The sequence below is a fragment of the Canis aureus genome, chromosome 19, assembly GCF_053574225.1.
Source record: "Canis aureus isolate CA01 chromosome 19, VMU_Caureus_v.1.0, whole genome shotgun sequence".
Taxonomy (NCBI): Eukaryota; Metazoa; Chordata; class Mammalia; order Carnivora; family Canidae; genus Canis; species Canis aureus.
In genome coordinates, this window is record NC_135629.1 from 30,912,885 (window position 1) to 30,931,224 (window position 18,340).

The 18,340-nt window shown below is 39.8% G+C and overlaps 1 protein-coding gene across 14 annotated transcripts in view; it reads left to right on the plus strand.

Moving 5' to 3' along the window:
* FHIT (fragile histidine triad diadenosine triphosphatase) overlaps positions 1-18,340 on the plus strand; it is a 1,383,460-nt gene that overhangs the window by 98,396 nt on the left and 1,266,724 nt on the right. The gene's annotated exons all lie outside the window — the stretch shown is intronic.

Here is an 18,340-nt window from a genome sequence, read left to right on the forward strand (position 1 = left end):
CTTATCATGTCGCTGGTATACTGCAGTATATAAGCCTTTGTATGATCCTTCACTGCCTTCCTTCAACCATTGCTGTCAAAGAAATAATTTTTGAGTACCTACTATGAGTCAGACACTCTGCTATTTGCTCAAGATACACGGAAAACAAAATAGACCCTCAAGAGGCTCATAGTGTAATAGCAGATATAGATATTCATTTGATTTATTACACAAACGTAGCATTACAAACTGAAGTAATTGTTGTGGAAGAAAAGTCCAATGTGCTTTGAGAGTATGTCATGAAAGGACCTAATTTATTCCTAGGATTTGCACAGCTTCCTTTGGGAAGAGTGGCATTTGATCTGTGATCTGAAGGATGAGTAGGAATTAATTAATTGAGAGGAACTCTTCCCTCTTTATCACTGTGCACTAGAGTCACCAGGTCCCATTGACTGTATCTGTGAAATGTCTCCATTGTTCTATTTCCCATTCTCATCCTAGACCATGGCAATTCTCACCTTCACCATGGCACTCCACTTCCATTCATTAATTTTCACATTGCTACTGGCATGCTTTTACTGGACACAAGTCTGACCACATATATTCTCCTATGTTAGCTTAAAATCACTGGTAGCTCCCTAGTGCTTCCATGGTAGGATCCCAACTCTTTGGCATGGCATCCAAAGACTTTTCAAATTTTGGCTCTGACCTTTGTTTCTAGACTCATCTCCTGCTATTCCATAGCACATTGCCTGCTTTTGTGGCCACTATAGACTCTGCAGATTCCTGAAAGCACAATGTTCTCTTAGGCTGTCATGTGTTGATACATTCATTTATCAGCTTTGAGTTCCTCTATCCTCTTGCACCCGGTTAGCTCCTATGATCCCTTTAGACCCTACATAAATGTCACATCTTCCATGAGACTTTCCTTGGCCCCTTCTATATCCCCATATTTGTACTTGGACATTTCTCTTTCAGAGTTGTCATCTGTTTGCCTTATATTAACTTAGTTGTTTAGAGTATGTGCTCCTCTGGGATCAGGATTGTGCCATGCTCATCTCTCTCTTCCCAGCTGTTCAATAAATACGTGTAATTGAATTGTACATGTGTTCATGGTATAGAGGAGGCAGGGACTTTGGGGAATGGGAGGAGAGCTGAAAGAAAAAGCCAGACCTTTTCTAACCTCAAGCAGGGCTTGATCAAGACATGTAGGTTGCCCAAGCAGACCAATTTTTGGTGTCTCTTCAGCAATCAAATGAAATGCCAGATTTGAGCAATGCTACTCAAAAGAAGGATGATGACAGATTGCAGCATCCTGGTCTCCTTACCCAATTCACCTCAATCAACTTTGGTGGTTGATTCTACCCTACATAAAGGCATTTTGTTGACCTTGTTTTGTTCTAGAGCATTCTACTTCTCCTCCTGTCTTAATTGTCTCATCAAAGTATTTGTTACAATTAAACACAATTTCCTCCTTGAAGAAAGTCCTGACGAATGCTGTTTTCTTCACTGTGTTATTTTTCTAGAGATACTTCAGTACCTCTTTTTTTTTTAAGATTTTATTTATTTACTCATGAGACACACACACACACACACACACACACATACACACACACACAGGCAGAGACACAGGCAGAGGGAAAAGCAGGCTCCATGCAGGGAGCCCAACCACTGAGACTCAATCTCAGGTCTCCAGGATCACCCCTGAAGGTGGTGCTAAACCGCTGAGCCACCCAGGCATCCCCTTTAGTACCTCTTCCTGATTGGCATCCTGGGCAGCTGCTGGCCAGTCTTCCTGCTAGTCCTGCTCAGATCCCAAGAAAAGCAGACTCAGTTGTATAAAGCTCCTTTCCAATATTATACCAATGACCTATAAAGAATTTCTTTTCAGGTCTGGCTTATATCCATTTAACAAAGAAATCTGTTTTATATTTCAAAATTGTCAGGATGTTGCTGTGAAGCAAGTGCATGGTAGAGCAGGCATGTGTTCTGTTCTGTGTTTTTACAAATGACAGGCAAATGGCAGTGGCTGAGGGCCAAGAGTGGGCTGTTGCTATCCATGTTTGCCAAGACTGCTCGGTGCCTGGGCCACCTCTCAGGTCCTGTACCCACACATGCTGTCCTCTCCTGAACAAGGCTGTGAGTGGTAAGCTATGCCAGTGTCAGGGAGGCTTTCAGCCCAGACAGACTGCTTATTACCTTCAGTTGAGTGTGCCCAGAAAGGGAAGTGTGTAAATGACAACCAAAGATGGATGCTATAGGAATGCCCTTCTGCCCATTTGACTTTGTCTCTGAGATGGCAACTTACTGATGTCCACTAACAGTGCAGCAGACAATTAGTTGTTGCTAAGGGACAGGAATGTAGAATAGGAGGAAGATTGGTTCAGCTTTCCAGAGTATTGAGGAGTTACTCTGTGCTAGGTGCTATGTAGATGCTACGGGAACACAGGGGGTGTGACATGGTCCTCGTCCTTAAGGAGGTATTGTCTTTATTTACTGAGTCATGTAAGTCCTTTGCACTTCTAAATGTCAGTGGAAGTAGCAATTTGGGACTGGTCTTTTGGAGAATTCAGATGTATGTCTTGAATTTACAGATCTTCATTGGAACTTAGGCCAACTATCTAAACCCAGTGTTTTGTGCAAAATGCTTTATATGATTTTTTGTAAAATGCTTTCAAATATACTATCTCATTTGAGTACATACAGCATCAGCATCACTAATTTTATTTTATTTATTATTATTATTTTTCTAGCATCACTAATTTTAATGATGAGAATCATCATGTCCAGGTTAAGGATTTCATTCTCGATATCCCAGCTTATTAGAGACAGAGCTTTCTGTGACTTTTGGTCTCCTGATTCTTTTCTTCATACTCTACTATCTCCCTCCCTAGATCTAATCATAAATTTGGATTTTTTCCATCACCACAGTGTTTATGTATTTCAAGCTTGCTTTTATCCTGCATCTTTCCAGCTCTACCTAGCTCTTGTGTATCAAGTGTGAAATGTGTGTGGAGTGCTCCCATGTTTCTATCTCTTACCCATCTTCCTAACTTAGGCCTTCTTTATTTTGTCTTTTTTTTTTTTTTTTTTTTTTTGGAAAGGGGTGTGAGGAAACTTGACACCTTGACATTTCTCCTTTTCTAGTCTTACTGTTTTTATGTTCCCTGATTCCTGTGAACAATGATAATGAGAAGTGGTAAATGATCAAGTGATTTCTTTCCTTCATGTTTGCCTTATTTGGTGGTATGCTGTGAATTCAGAATTGCTGAATCTTTGGGGAAGTGGTCAGAAAGTGGAATTCAGAATTTTAGATGAAAGCTCTTAGATGTTAGTTTAGGAAGTCTAGTGCAGAGTAGCAGGACTCCTGAGTAATGTGACACATGGAGTTACAGGGAATGGTGGAAACCAGAGATCATTATCTGCAAAGGAAGAGGAAGCTTTCCTTGGCCATACTTTGCTAGCAGTAATTTCTTCCTTCTCTGACTTCTGTAGCATTTCCTTGTTTCTTTCTTATGGCTTGCATTACTTCATATTTTGGTTATGTTTTATAGTTACCATCTCTTTTACTAGACTTTTTTTATTTCTTCTTTTAAGACAGGAGGAGTTGTCTGATGAGGTTTGACAACTCCAATGCACCAACAATATGGAGCCTAGAATGTAATGATTAACAAATATACATGTTTCTGGGATTTCCAGAAACTCTATTCTTTATGTAATATTATTTCATTTGAATATTTTATAATAGGCAAGCATTACCGTGCAATCAGGAAAAGAAAAGATATAAGATTTTTCTGGATGATTAAATACATAAGTGCATGATTAAGAATGTGAGGCTGCTAAGGAAATTCAGAAGCAAGATATCATTTACTGAACATCTAAAACACTAGTGTCCTAAAAAGTATAACATTTTTCATATTTATTACCCTAATTACTTTTGCAGCATCTTGATGAATGGAGGGAGATGGCATGCAGTAGCTGTGATATCCAAAGTTCAAGTCTTTTTCCCTCCTGATTCTATGCAGGTTCCCTAAGCTTCAAAGATTTTGTTTTTGGATTTTTTTTTTTTTTTGTCCAGGTGTTCACAAACCCAGCAGAATGGTTATTAACTAAATTGATCCCTGTGGTGTAAAAAAGTGAATTTAGCTTTCCCCTTGAGCTTCATCTCCAGAGTGGAACTAGTTCCTTGGAGGAGTCCGGCTCATTCACTCCTGAGCTAAAACGTGCTCTGAAATCTTCATATATTTGAGGTCCTTCATCTCCATGCAATCTGTCACCAAGCAGTTGCATGTGCTGTCACACATTCCCCTTATTTCAGGTTCCACAGATCCAGAACAAAGACCAGGCTGGAAAAGAACATGTTTCTGTTTATTTTTTTATTTTTTTATTTTTTTTAAATTTTTTTATTTATTTATTTATGATAGGCACACAGTGAGAGAGAGGCAGAGACACAGGCAGAGGGAGAAGCAGGCTCCATGCACCGGGAGCCCGATGTGGGATTCGATCCCGGGTCTCCAGGATCGCGCCCTGGGCCAAAGGCAGGCGCCAAACCGCTGCGCCACCCAGGGATCCCCCCATGTTTCTGTTTAGATGCCCCAAGTCACCTTCTAATCTTCTCAATGTGAACAAATACAATGATTTCAATATTGGCAGTCTCATACTCAGGGACCATGTGGCTTGAACGTTTGCCTTTCTGTGTTTTAGATTGGAACCCCCACTTGTAGATGAACATAAAGAACATTTCTAGGAAATACAAAGTAGGCAGATGCTTTCCAAGATCCATACTCTGAGTATAGGATGTTCTAGTCTTTTTGGATTTAAGGATGTTATTTATTCACAATTATCAAGGGCTGTGAAGCTTTGAGGGAATCACAGATCAGCTTGTATGATGCGACATATATAATTCAGCAATGGCTCACTAGACCTGGCATTTGCACCTTTGAATTTCTGTAAGTCACAGTTTTTGGAGCACAGCACTCTTCCTAGGTAGGAACAGATTTCATGTAGAAAGCGTGTTTAGAGCCTGTACTTGTAAATGCTGGCAAACCTTTTGATTGATGTTCAAGTTGAGCATTGGAGAAGAAGAAAAAACAGGTAGGAGATAGCCTTGAATCCCTCAGAATAAATACCCGACAATTAAACAAACAAACAAGAAAAACCCAACTAGTTTTTTTTTTTTTTTTCACAAGATAAGTGTTTCTCTTTTGAGAGCCTGCAGAGTTTATTATTCTGTTCAGACTTAAAACATCAGTCGAAATCCCAGTAGTGCAGGGGTTTGAAATCAACAAACTAAAGAAGCCTCAAGTGACAGCTGCTGTTGTTTTGGGAATTATCATGTTTGGCACATGAAGAGAGCACCTCATGAGGACAGGCCCGCCTATGACCTATGTGAATGGGACAGACTCACAAGGCACATGTAAGTCATGAAATCATGGAAAGCATATTTCAGTTCTGGGGATATTCCCACTTTTAAGTCATTGCAGGTTATACTAATAAGAAATTTGGGAAGAATGCTAACCTGTATTGCCTACCTACTCTCTGCCTAGAATTATGGGATTTAATCCTCCTGACAAGTTTAAGAAATATTTACTTTTATCTGTTATTATAATTGGAGAAATAGAGGATCAAGAATGTGAAGTAATGTGCTCAGTCACCCAGCAAGTAATTGGCAGAACTAGAATGAGAACCATGACTATTTCACTTCAAAATTGTAGGTTTTCCATTTATTCCCTGGCTTTCCACTGTCCTCTATGAATCTTATATTAAACGAATAGGTCTTACATGGTCTTTATTTGTCAGTGGCATTTATTCATTTTTCTTTTCTAATTATGACCTATTTTGTTCATGATGTCCTTGCATTAAAATTTTTTGGTTACTCTTCAGGTTTAAAAAATTAACAGTATGAACCTTTGTGAATCTGTAACTTCTGGTTTAGCACCTTTTCCCTAAGAAGTGTTCAGAAAATACCTGAATGGGGGCACCTGGGTGGCTTAGTTGGTTAAGCATCTGCCTTCAGCTCAGGTCATGATCTTCCGGTTCTGGGATGGAGCCCTGAGTTGAGCTCTCTGCTCAGTGGGGAGCCTGCTTCTCCATCTCCCTCTGCTATTCCCCCTGCTTGTACTCTTTCTCTCTCTCTCTCTCTCTCTCTCTCTCTGCCAAATGAATGAATAAAATCTTTAAAAAAATTTTTTTTTAGATTTTATTCATTTATTTAAGAGAGAGAGAACATGTGCAAGGGACCAGGGTTAGGGGTTGCACAGGGGAAGAGGACAAGGGGGATGGAGAGGGAGGGAGAGGAATTTTTTTTTAAAGATTTTATTTATTTATTCATTCATTCATTCATTCATTCATTCATTTATGAGAGAGAGACAGAGAGAGAAAGAGAGAGGCAGAGGGAGAAGCAGGCTCCACGCAGGAAGCCTGACATGGAACTCAATCCCTGGTCTCCAGGATCACGCCCTGGGCCGAAGTTGGCGCTAAACCACTGAGCCACCCGGGCTGCCCAATAAAATCTTTAAAACAAGAAAAAGAAAAGGAAAATACCTGAATAAGTGAACTTAAAGTATAGTATGTGGTCATACAGTCTTTATGTTGTACTTTTAATCCATTTTTTATATTTCTTGTTACCAAAACCTCTTTTAAAATCAACAACCTATGGGCATTAAGAGTATCTTCTATGTGTAGAGCAAGGTGGTAAATATAAAGAGGTATCCTTAAGAAAGCTTAATATTTAATTGTGAGAGGTACAACTGTCAGGGGGCTCTATTCTCTCCTCACCCTTTTAGGTTACCAATCCCTTGCATGTGATTATTCCAGGTATGTCTTCCTGGCATTCCACTTGCTAACTTTATATTTTCTTTGCTATTTAAGAATTCAAGATGCTCATCTCATCTATACAAGTCTCTTATATAATACATTTTTTTCCTGAGAGTTTGATTGTATCATGTGGAACAGTTAAGTGGCAGAAAAAACTATTGGCAGCCATGGGAGTGTCCGGGCTTTAACCCAGCATCCACCTGCTCCTTGCATTCCAGTGCTATGACCTGGGGCCAAGCTGCCAGCACCTCTTGTTTGGATTATGGTGGCAGTCCCCTCACTGGTCTTCTCTTGCTTCTTTCCTCACTTCTTTCAGTTGGCTCTCAACACAGAGGCCAAATGGATTCTGTTATTACATAGGGGACAAGATCACTCCTCTGCTCACAAACTTCTCATTCCCCTCAGAGAAGAGACCACAGTCATAATAGTGGCCTGCAAGGTCCTACATCATCTGCCTGCCTCCACCCCATTGTGGTTCTCTGGCCTCATCTCCTATTTTCTCCTTGGTCACTCCATCCCATGCTCTCTGCTGTTCTTCCAGCCTCTTGAGGGGGTACTTTGTCCCCGTGTTCCTTCAGCTCATTATGTGTGTTCTGAGGTACTTGTAGGATAGAGCTTATTTCTTCACTTTCTTGAGATCTTTACTTAAAGACTCTTCTAGGATCTACTCTGGCCATCCCATTCAAGCTGCAGCCTTCCTCCCTACCCACCCCGGGACTCCCTGGCTCCCTTCCTATAGCATTGATCACCATCTAACATGGCACTGGGTTTTACCAGTTTGTTTATTTTTTTTTATATTCTGTCTCTACCAACTAGAAATAAGACCCAGAAGGCAGGAAGATAAGTTTTTTGTTTTTGTTTTGGTTTTCTGTCTCATTCACTGCTGGATCCTAGCGCCTAGAATGGTATCTGACCAAATGAGATGCTTGATAAATATTTGACTGAACAATGTGTGAAAATGTAGCTGTGGGACTTATATATGTCGTAGAAGCTTTTTGAGCATTATGAACTTTAAAGATTTACTGATTCATAAAATACTTATTGAAGGTTTACTATATGCCAAACCCTAGGCTGTGCCCTGGAGTTACAATAGGCCTTCTGGAGCTCACTGTTTGTTTGGGGGGGGGGTGACATTCAACATGAATGAATGTCTAATTATGCAGTGCTACACTTGTGATGGGAGCGCAGAGAACGGGTGCCTGATTTAGTCTGGGATTGAGAGTGGAAGGCCTCCCTGCAGAACACTTGTCTATCCCTGCTTTGTAAGATTAGCTATGAACAAGGGATGAAGGCAGGACTGCTAGGCTGCTACTCCCACAGGTCCAGGGAAACTTTTACACAGATTTCTCAAGCCACTGTGGTTTTCAAACTTGATTGGTATCAGAATGACCTGGTAGGTTTGTTACAATACAGGTCTGGCCTCATCCCCAGAATTTCTGATTCAGTAGGTATGGGGTAGGGCCTGAGCATTTGCATTTCTGACAAATTCCCCAGTGATGCTGATGCTGCTATTCTGGAGGCCGCACTTTGAGAATAACTGGGTTAGAGGATGAGTCTGGCATGTCTCTACCCAAAATGGGGAAACTTATTCTGAGGCAAGAGCCAGGAAGACTTCTGATCTTGGAGAAAGGGCCATCTGCAAGGAATTCTGCAGATAGTTATAGTTGCTGAAAACCACAGGGTAGGCATAGGAGGAACTGGAGATAATGACTTATTTTTATTTTTATTTTTTTCTGAGTACATACATAGATTTGAGAGCTTGATATAATCACTACTATTGTTTCTCTTGTCGGAAGCAAAATACAGTTGGCCTAGAATGTTAAAATTTTTGCTCCTCTGGAGTCAGACATAATTGGATCTGAATTTTAACTCTGCCACTTACTCACTGTGGCGTTGCAGCAGATGAATAGCTGGTGTGAAGTAAAAGTGGGGGAGCAGCAGTTTGGCCTTAGAGCCTATCCTGCGGGAGTAGCATCTTTTATTTTTTTATTTTTTTATTTTAAGATTTTTAGAGGTAATGAGGTGGTGTTTGCTAAGACTGTGATTGAAAATTAGAGGTTGCAATATGAAAGTCAGTGGCTGGTGCCTCCAAGCATGTGTGCCCTGCCCCCAGGTCTACCCCTACCAGAGGTGAGACATGGCTGAGCTTGGATCTTGGTCATGGAATTCTTGCTTGGGGTGGGGACTCTCTGTCTAGTTACTTCATCTGTAAAATGGGATCAGTAATACTTCATAGGGTTGCGGGGACTTGAGAAGATCACATATGTTAGGAATTTACCCCATTGAATGATATTGCATAAATATTAAATATTGCTGTTGTTTTAAAAAATGTCCCTCGAAGATTATCCTTCCTCCCATCCATTTTCCCGTTTCCCCACCACACACAGCAGAAAATCCTGATTGTTCTATCATTCTCCCTCCTCACATACAACTCTGGGCTACAATGGAACATGTGACTACATTGTTTTAAACAGTTTAAACCTCATTGTTTCATTTTTCACATCTTGAAGAAAATATAGTTATTTGCCGATTTTTATACAACTGATAAAAAAAAACTGATCTGATAAAAGTTTGGGAAACAGTACCCACTTTTAAGTCACCACTAGATTTGAGTGGTTTGAATTTTGGTGTTTTAAGGGCATTTACTTCTGAGTTCCTCCTACCTGCTTGGAAATTTGTTGTTCGTCCATTTAGGTTATTCAGGAATTTTTATAGAGTATGATTATATATTTATAAGAAAAAATAGAATTGAAAACAAACACAATTTTTTTCTTGATTCTTCCTTTTACTTTGCTTTTGTTAGCCAAAATCATTTTAGCAATAATTTTGGAGATCTATTGTATCCTGTTTTCAAGTTTTCATATGCCTTATGAACTTTAGCTTCCTTTCCATGCAGTAAAAATATTTTGACTGAATAGGTTAAAATACCAACTTGTTCATGTATTCAATTTTATTAATTTTTTGCCTTTTGTTCAGTTAGGATAAAAAAGGCAATTGAAATCATACTTCTTAAATGCAAGTGATTTCTTGTTCCTGTGTATAAACTAGCCTTTCACGAATCGTGGTTTTTGTTTTGTTTTTTCACTTTTTTTTGATGATTCCAAGGGAAAAACCTTTCTTCTGTACTACGTTAACCTCACACTGTATTTATGTATTTATATTAAACAGTATTCTTTGGAGAAAAAATGGTTGGTGTACTTAGTGAATTATGTACCCTCCTGGAGGCACTGCAGACTGTTAATGCTCAGTGGAACTCAGCAGTCGTAACTGATGAAACATCAGCATGTCGGCTATAAAATAAAAAAGAAGTAATTGGGGACATGTTGGGAGCTGGCAAATGGAAAACACTAGCAGATGTAGAACTGAAAAGAGAAAAGAAAGTTTAAAAAAACTACATTTACTACAAGAGGAACTGCACAGATGGATGATAAGAGTTAGCATTTCATTCAGATAGAAAGTGGATTAGGAATGATATTTGTTTCTAGTACTTCAAGGAAGTGATACTTGAACTCTCACAATTAGCCATATGAAAACTGCTTTTACATCAACCACATGGATCTGAAAAAAATATTTGTCAGTGAGGTTTTCATCCCCTTAAAACACAGTTTAGGCATTGCTGGAGTCAACTTGTACCTATTTGTGAGAGCAGATTATACTGCATCTCTTCTCAACTCCTTGTTCAGTGCTATCAGTGTTAGTTTGAAACAAGCTATGGTGGAAGTGTTGCCATGGTGGCAAACACTACAATAAGATCATCTCCTTTACCCCCAGCTAGCTATTAAACATTTACACCGCACTACCGTGTATGTGTACTAACTGCTCCCTGTTAAATAGGGAGGGTGGAGGTTGAAGAGAGATGGAGCATTCAAAGAAAGCCTCTACCTGGTCTGTGTGATGGAAAGTCCTGGACCACAGGGAATTTTGGCCTCTTCTAGATGCTGAACCCATTCAGATCTATAGGCCAGTGCTGTGCCAGTAGATTTTTAAATGTAAAATTCTGACCCTAAAACATAGGATCCAAAATATAGGATCCTAAGACATAGGGTTTTCAAGTGTAAAATTCTGATCCTAAAACATATTCCAGTAACCATCTCCAGTGCAGACTTGATATGTCTGTGTACTGTGTTACCTGTTGTGTAGGAGAAAATACAACTTATCTCTCTTTTTCAGTGGTGTGATGCTCTCTCTTAAACCTTGCCGTGCTAACTTTTCTGTTCCTGTAGTTTTCCACTCTCTGAATTGTTAACCTGGCAAGAATGGTCTGGTGGCTTAGGAAGAAACTAGATCCTATTGATACTATGTGATTCACATATTTTTTCTTTCTCTAGACTTAAGAGTATCCACATTCTACATTAGGAAAAAAAGCATAGCGTACAGGATGGGATGGAAAGAGTTAGGTCAAGAAGACCCTACTCCATGCCAACCATCTGTTCCTGCTTCTTCCAATACATTCTGGTTATCTTCTTAGCAAGTTTCATTTTAACATCTTATGATTTTAAAAATTCTTTAAAAACTGCCACTTTTGGAGAATGAATCCCGAGGACGTAGTGGCTGGTGATTTCTGGAAACATCTCTGAAAATGTGAAAGGTCTCTTGATGTTTTAGCAGATTGGCTCCAACTTGAGTCTTGATTTGCTATTGAATGACCACATCTCTGTAGCCCTTTGAGGTTAAAGCTCTGGGTTCAAATATGGTAATGGTTGCTCCACTGGAGGACTTAGTCTACAATGCCTTTCCATAATGACCCTCTAATATAAACAGACTTTTGGAATCCACATGCTCAGGACACATCTAAACATAATAATGTTTATTGAATATCACCTACATACATGACACCATACAAAGAGTTTTACAGAGTGACACACAATAATCTCATTTAATCATTAAAGCAGTCCCTTGAAGTTGATATTATTATCAGCCTTATTTCTAGATAATGAACTAAGTCTTTGAGTATTAAGGAACATGCCCTGGGTGGCAGAGCCAAGATTTGAACCTAGGTCACCTGAGTTTAGGGCTCATGTTCTTAGTTGCTATACTTATCTCTTGTAGCTTAGGGGCCATATACGAAATCAGTTTTGCTTAGCTTCTCCTCACCGGTCAGTTTACGTGTGGTTTTTGCAGGAATCTGTGTTTGTGGCAGAACTCTGAAGATGTTTGTGCCAGAGAGCTGTTCGTGTTCTCATAGCCCAAAGCATCAAGGAGCAGGGGAAAGAGGTGCAGAGGTTTGAAGACGGGAGGAGCGGAGGCCAGGACAAATTCAGTAGCCTGGAGATTTTGGAAAACAAATGGAGAGACTTGTTTTCTCCTCTAAGTAGAAGATTATTTTATTGTTTCCACTGATTTTCATTTGTCTAACACAGAGAACCCATGAGCTTCTTTCTTCAGCTTTATACATAAGTAGAATAACCAGTGAAAAAAGGAGGCTGAGTAGGGATTCAAGTCCAAGGATCCCTGAATCCAGTCTATGTGTCACCGTTGTACTTCAAGTAAAAAAGGACCAAAGCACCAAATCTAATCAGAAAATCTTTGTGGAGCTATAGGCAGGAGTAAAAGTATTTTGGGAAATGGGTTGCCTTTCTTGGCAAGAACAACAACAATCACAATAACCAACATTTACTGAAAGCTCACTTGATATCTACTTATTGCTCTTCCCAGAAGTCTACTGGGCCTTGGATATGGTCCGTAAGAAGCTAGTTATGAGTGACGTGGCTCATCATCCATGGACACCGCTGGAGTGAGGAGAGCCCATTGGGAGAGAAGGCTGCTGGCAGGACCAATGCAGTGGAGACAGATGAATTGTAGTCCTCAGCTGATTGAAAATAAAAATAGGTGTAGATTTGGGGCTGGTGACTTCCGTAAGTCCTGAGGGGGCTACATACCACTCTGCTCTGCGAACGGAAATGAAGATACCCAGCAGGGGTTTTCCCTGGTCAGCCTTTACCCTCTGTTGTGCTGTTTTACAGTTAGTGAAATTTTCTTCTAGTAGCATTGATGGATCCGTTGGGACTAGGATCAAATTTATCATAAATAACAGGGATACTTCCTGCTTGTAAATGGGATATCAGAGATGATGGTGGTGATGACACTAATTAATATTAATAAGTAAATAACATTATTGAACAGTTAACATGTACCAGATATAATTCCCTGTACTTTACGTTTAATTCTAACGATCCTACAGTAAGTGCCATGAACCCTGTTTTATGAATGAGGAAATGGACATGCAGTGAATATCAGTCACTGACCCAGAGTCACCAGCTGGAAAGTGATGTAGTTGAGGGTTGAGCCAAAGTCATCTAGGCTTGGAACAGGTGCGGTGAAAAGTGATCTATTTCACATGTAAACAGCTGCCATGAACTTATCTCTCTTGACTTTGATTCTGGAAAGAGGGTGACTAGTAGATGATCTAAGTTTAAATTCTAAGCCCTAGAGTCAGAATCGTCTTTCCTTAGTTGCAGCTCGAAAAACATCCTCCAGTAAGCATGGGTCTTTCTTACGGTTCTCACATCTCAGACTGGGAGTGTCCAGTGAGGCCAACTTCCCTGGGAATCTTCAGGAAATAGAAATAACCAGGGGAAAATGAACGGTAATTACCTAGCATTAAGTTGAGACCTTTTGTGTGAAAGGCATGTGAAGATAGGTCTTTCAGCGACTTAATGAGCCTTATCACGGGCCTTCAGCTTTTCTGAATAAATTTGGAGGTAATAAAATGTTGGACCTTGCTTTCAAGCCAAATTATACTACAACATCATTTGGAAAGACCTTTGGAACAAGTGCCTAAAAGTTTTTTCCTCTTCCTCTCTGAAGATAGAATCAGTTTCTCCTGACTAATGAGAACCCAGAGTAATTTCAGAAAATGCCAGTAAATAAAAGTATTTAATGAAATGAAATCAAATCTGATTTGTAAAAATGAACTCAAAGGAGTGCTGTATCCTGTTGGCCCTTCACAGCTTTGTTCATTCTTTCAGCAAATATATTTTAGAATCTCCTAACTGCTGCCAGGCACCAAGTTAGGCACTGGTGATCCTGCAAAGAACCTGATAGACAAAGGAGTGCTACACAATTAGTGGGAGAACGAAGGGGAAGTGATTAGAGATTTTGAAAAGTGCTAGGCAGGCAGTCATAGGGAGCTGTACTGGAGAGTGAGGGCCTACCCAGCTAGGTCAAGGACATAAGCTCACAGGAGATGACATTTCATCGAGATCACAACCTCATAAGCTCCCATCAGATAAAACTATGTCAGTGTGTATGTCTGTAGAAGAATAAATGTCTATTTTAGTGACAATGTATTCAGTCTTTTTGTATGGTTTTATATGTCCGCATTTACATCCTTAGGCCCTCTTATATCTCCCTGTGACATCCAGAGCTGTCCAGGGACTTTTTATATTACAAAATATACAGACACTCTTTTTCAGACTATGTACTCACTCTTCTAAATCAATTTCTGGCATTGTATCTCATGGCTCATTTGCTACAAAAGTCAGGTGATTTTAGTTAATATAGGAAGAATTTCAGGACAGGAATGAATCTACCCCATTTTCCATTCTGTGGTACATTCGATTGAGTAAACTGAATTTAAACAGAAGGCACCCGCCCCTCAAGCAAAGTGATCTCTCTTGGGTGAATTAAATCATGTGTCATGTTGCTTAAAAGATGTTGCTACTCTGTAGAAATGTTGAGGGGGGGCAGAAAGCATCACAAACTTTACTCCCCCATTTTCTGTTTGTATTCATCTTTTAAAATAGTACAAGAGAACCCATTGTTAAGAGTAAAATGATTGGAAGCTTTCTTTAAAGTTGGCTCATTATATTTTTTGTACTATAAACTATCTGGTAAATCTAATTTAAATGCAATTTTGTTTAATGACTAGTGTTGATACCATGATTCATCACTCATTTACTTAATTAGTAACACTTGACTTTATGTACCAAAAATGTCCAATTTGCACACTGATATTTTTTCAGTTAAATAAAATTATGTTTTGGGAAGATAAAGCTTTTTTTCTTACTTTTGAAGCATGCCATTTAGTTTTTATTCTTCATTACCATCAAATATGAGCCATCAGTGAGAATAGCAATAGGAGTGTGCTGCTAAGGTACAGTAGAGGAAGTATTAATAGTTTTCATGGACAGGGGCTATCTAGGCTCAGATTAGGGTTCCAGCAGTCGTGGGCTATTGACCTTTTGGAAATGTACTTCACCTCTCTGAGTGTCTCAGTATCCTCCTCCCCATAGTACCTATGTCCCTACCATGTACCGTAGTATCTACTTGTCCTGCAAAATGAATTTAAAAACCACTCAGTGTGATTTTTAATATTAATATTATTATTAATATATATTAAAAGATTTGGAGGAATGAAGAGTGACTTCCAGAGGTCATGACTCTAGTCCCTGCTCCAAGGAAAAACCTCCCTAGTCCATTTCAGATTAATTTCATGGTTCTCAACTTAGATAATGAGTTCCACACTGCGTGGAAAGCTCTGGACAAGGGCATCCCCAAAGTCATGGGCTAATTGAGGCACATTCATAGCACATCACTTTTGATTCAATAGTTGGGGAATTAAAAGTGCATATATGTATTAAAAGCAACCCAATTATATTATGCAGTCGCATGCAAAACTTGCATGCATTTTGAAAGTACTAGAGTAGGCTTCATAAATTGTTTTCATTTGCAGAGGTCAGCTTAAGATTGCACCCTGCCAGGACCCTAGGGCCATTCTCTTTTGATATTTCGGAGACTTCCAAAATGTTTGAGGAACACTAGAAAAATTAATGGGCCTTTTTCATGTTGTAAATGTTTCTGTGAGGAAATTCCAGGATTGCTTTTAATCATCCCCTTTAATTGTGTTAGCATTTTTAGGTGGGGTTTGGGAGAAGGGAGTTAACAATATTACACAACTGATTTTGTGCAGCTGATAGAATTCTAAAGTGTCTGTAAATTGGTTTGATGTACAGGGTCATTTGGCTGTTTTGGAAGTATTCTTGGTTCTGGAGGAAAATGCCTGGCTCTTGGGTTGTAGAATTCTGTGATTGCTCCATTCATGCATTTCTCATATTAACAATGAATTTTCTTTCTCTTTACTTAGTGTTCCCAGGCCCTCTTCTTCCCAGGCTCTATTCTTTCCCACAAGCCACAGTGCATTCACAGATGGTTATGCCTTCATCTACTAGCAGCTGTCTCAAAGTATTTTGAAGAATGAATTCCTAGATGAATAAATGGCACCTCCATCCATCTGCTTACACATACCGCAAACCTAGGAGTCATTTGGAGCATCTGTCTTGCCCTCACCATGCATGTCCTACCTCTCTCCCCACCCCCACCTCCCTCACCATTCTATCAGCAAGTTATTCTATTTTATCTTCTGAATATCTCTGGAATGTGTTCATTTCCCTTCCTTTCTGTCATCCTATCAGGTTTCAAGGCAAGACCCTTTCTACTTAGAGCTAACTAAATAATGGTGATGAGGAAGATGATAAAATTAGGCATCATTGCTGGATTTTTCCCCCCTCTGTGCTGTGCACTTACTGTGAAGTAGGTAGTCTTATTATCCGTATTTTATGGCTGAGGAAATATGCTGAGGTTACATAACTTGGCCGGTGCCTCACAGAAACAAGTGGCTGAGCTGGAATTAGAATCCAGGTCTCACTGACCCCAAAGCTGTCTTCTAGCTGCCAGTAATCACAGTGGGACAAATATCAATAAGAATTAATGTTTTTAACAATAATAGCCTTCTTTTGTGTTGCAGGCAGTGGCTCAGGGGCGCACATTTATTTTCTTCTTTTACTCCTGTGAGCCAGATTGGAAAACACTTGTTGCTAGGTTTCTGGGAGGACTGAGAATTCTGTATGTTCTGCTGACCAGCATCATTTGGATTTTAAATGTTGCTATAATAATAATAATAAGCCTGAAACAATATAAATAGGAAATGGAGAGAGACCATGAGGAAAGATGGGGCATGATTTCCATGTATTCTTAGAATTTCTTTAATGTACTTTTGTGTCCACCAGTGTTTATTCTGTAACGAGTCTTTAGTATACCTCAATAGCCATAGAGGATCCCCTTTGGCTTTTTAATGTCTGTACAAGAATATGGTGATAATTATAGTTGCTTTTTTTTCTTTTTCTTTTTTTTTTTTTTAAAGATTTCATTTATTTATTCATGAGAGACGCACAGAGAGAGGCAGAGACAGAGGCAGTGGGAGAAGCAGGCTCCCTGCGGAGAGGCCAATACAAGACTTGATCCCAGTACTCCGGGATCATGACCTGAGCCAAAAGCAGATGTACAACCACTAAGCCACCCAGGTGCCCATATAATTGCTCGTTTGTTCCTGTTTGATGTGTTCTGACGCAGAAGACCACTCAGCCCAGAGAGAGAACAGGTGCTGCAGATTAGGAACTCAGGCACTGGAGTCTGAGTTCAAATCCTGACTGCTATTTATTGGTTATATCCACCTGGGATATGTCTGCACCTGTACATGCTGCCTGCATTTATTTGTCAAATGTTTGTTGAGCATCTATTATATGTCATGTGCTGTGTTAGTAGCTGGGGTTATAATGAGGAACAAAAGTAGACCTAGTCCTTGCTTTAGTGGAGCTTATAGTCAATCCAAGACAGAGGTATTAGCCACACAAATGACTTTGGGAAAAGCTTAATGATAGGGGGGTACTTGGTCCTGTGAGAACACAGAACAAGGAAATGACCTGGTACAGCAGGCTTGCTCATTACCTCAGGTTGCATAACTCTGTCAGCCAGTGTATGCAAAACTCTCAGTATATGCCTAGTCCATAATAAGTGCTCAGTAGATGGTACTTCTCCATAACATAAGATTAATTTTCCTGGAGAAATAACCATGGGAACAAATATATTTAATGTAAAGCAACTCATGTGGTTGACTTTTGTCAGTGCCTGGATTTTATATTCCTTTTTTTTTTTTTTTAAGATTTTATTTATTTATTTGAGAGACAGAGAGTAAGGAAGAGAGAGTAGGAGGAGGAGCAGAGGGAGAGAGACAAGCAGACTTCAGAGCCTGATGCGGGGCTGGATCTCACAACCCCAAGATCACAACCTGAGCCACAATCACGAGTCAGCCACTCAACTGACTGAGCCACCTCGGCACCCCTGGATTTTATATTATATGATCTAATCCTTTGACCCTCTTTCTTTTCCCTACAAAGAAATGAGTTTGGGATATTTGCTTGGAAGAACCATTCGAGGATAGGCCGCTAATGAAGACATCCAAAAGCAGTCATCTTGTTCCATAGTTCGTTTGAGGATAAAGTGAAACAGAAATAACTAGAAGCCAGGGCCTTTGGGAGCATTGTTTGTTTGGTAAATTTTGATTCATGGTCTCATTAACGCCTCATCAGCCTCTTGACCATTAGTCCGAGCAGGTAGCTCTGTGTAGGGACCTTTATTCTCTGGCAGCCAAGACAGGGTTGTCCTAATGATGATTGGTTTCAGAGTTTCGTAACTGCTGGTCCCCGAATATAAAGCGCTGCAGCATATCTAAACAGATCCTCATTGCTTTCAGCCTGTGTGCAATTTA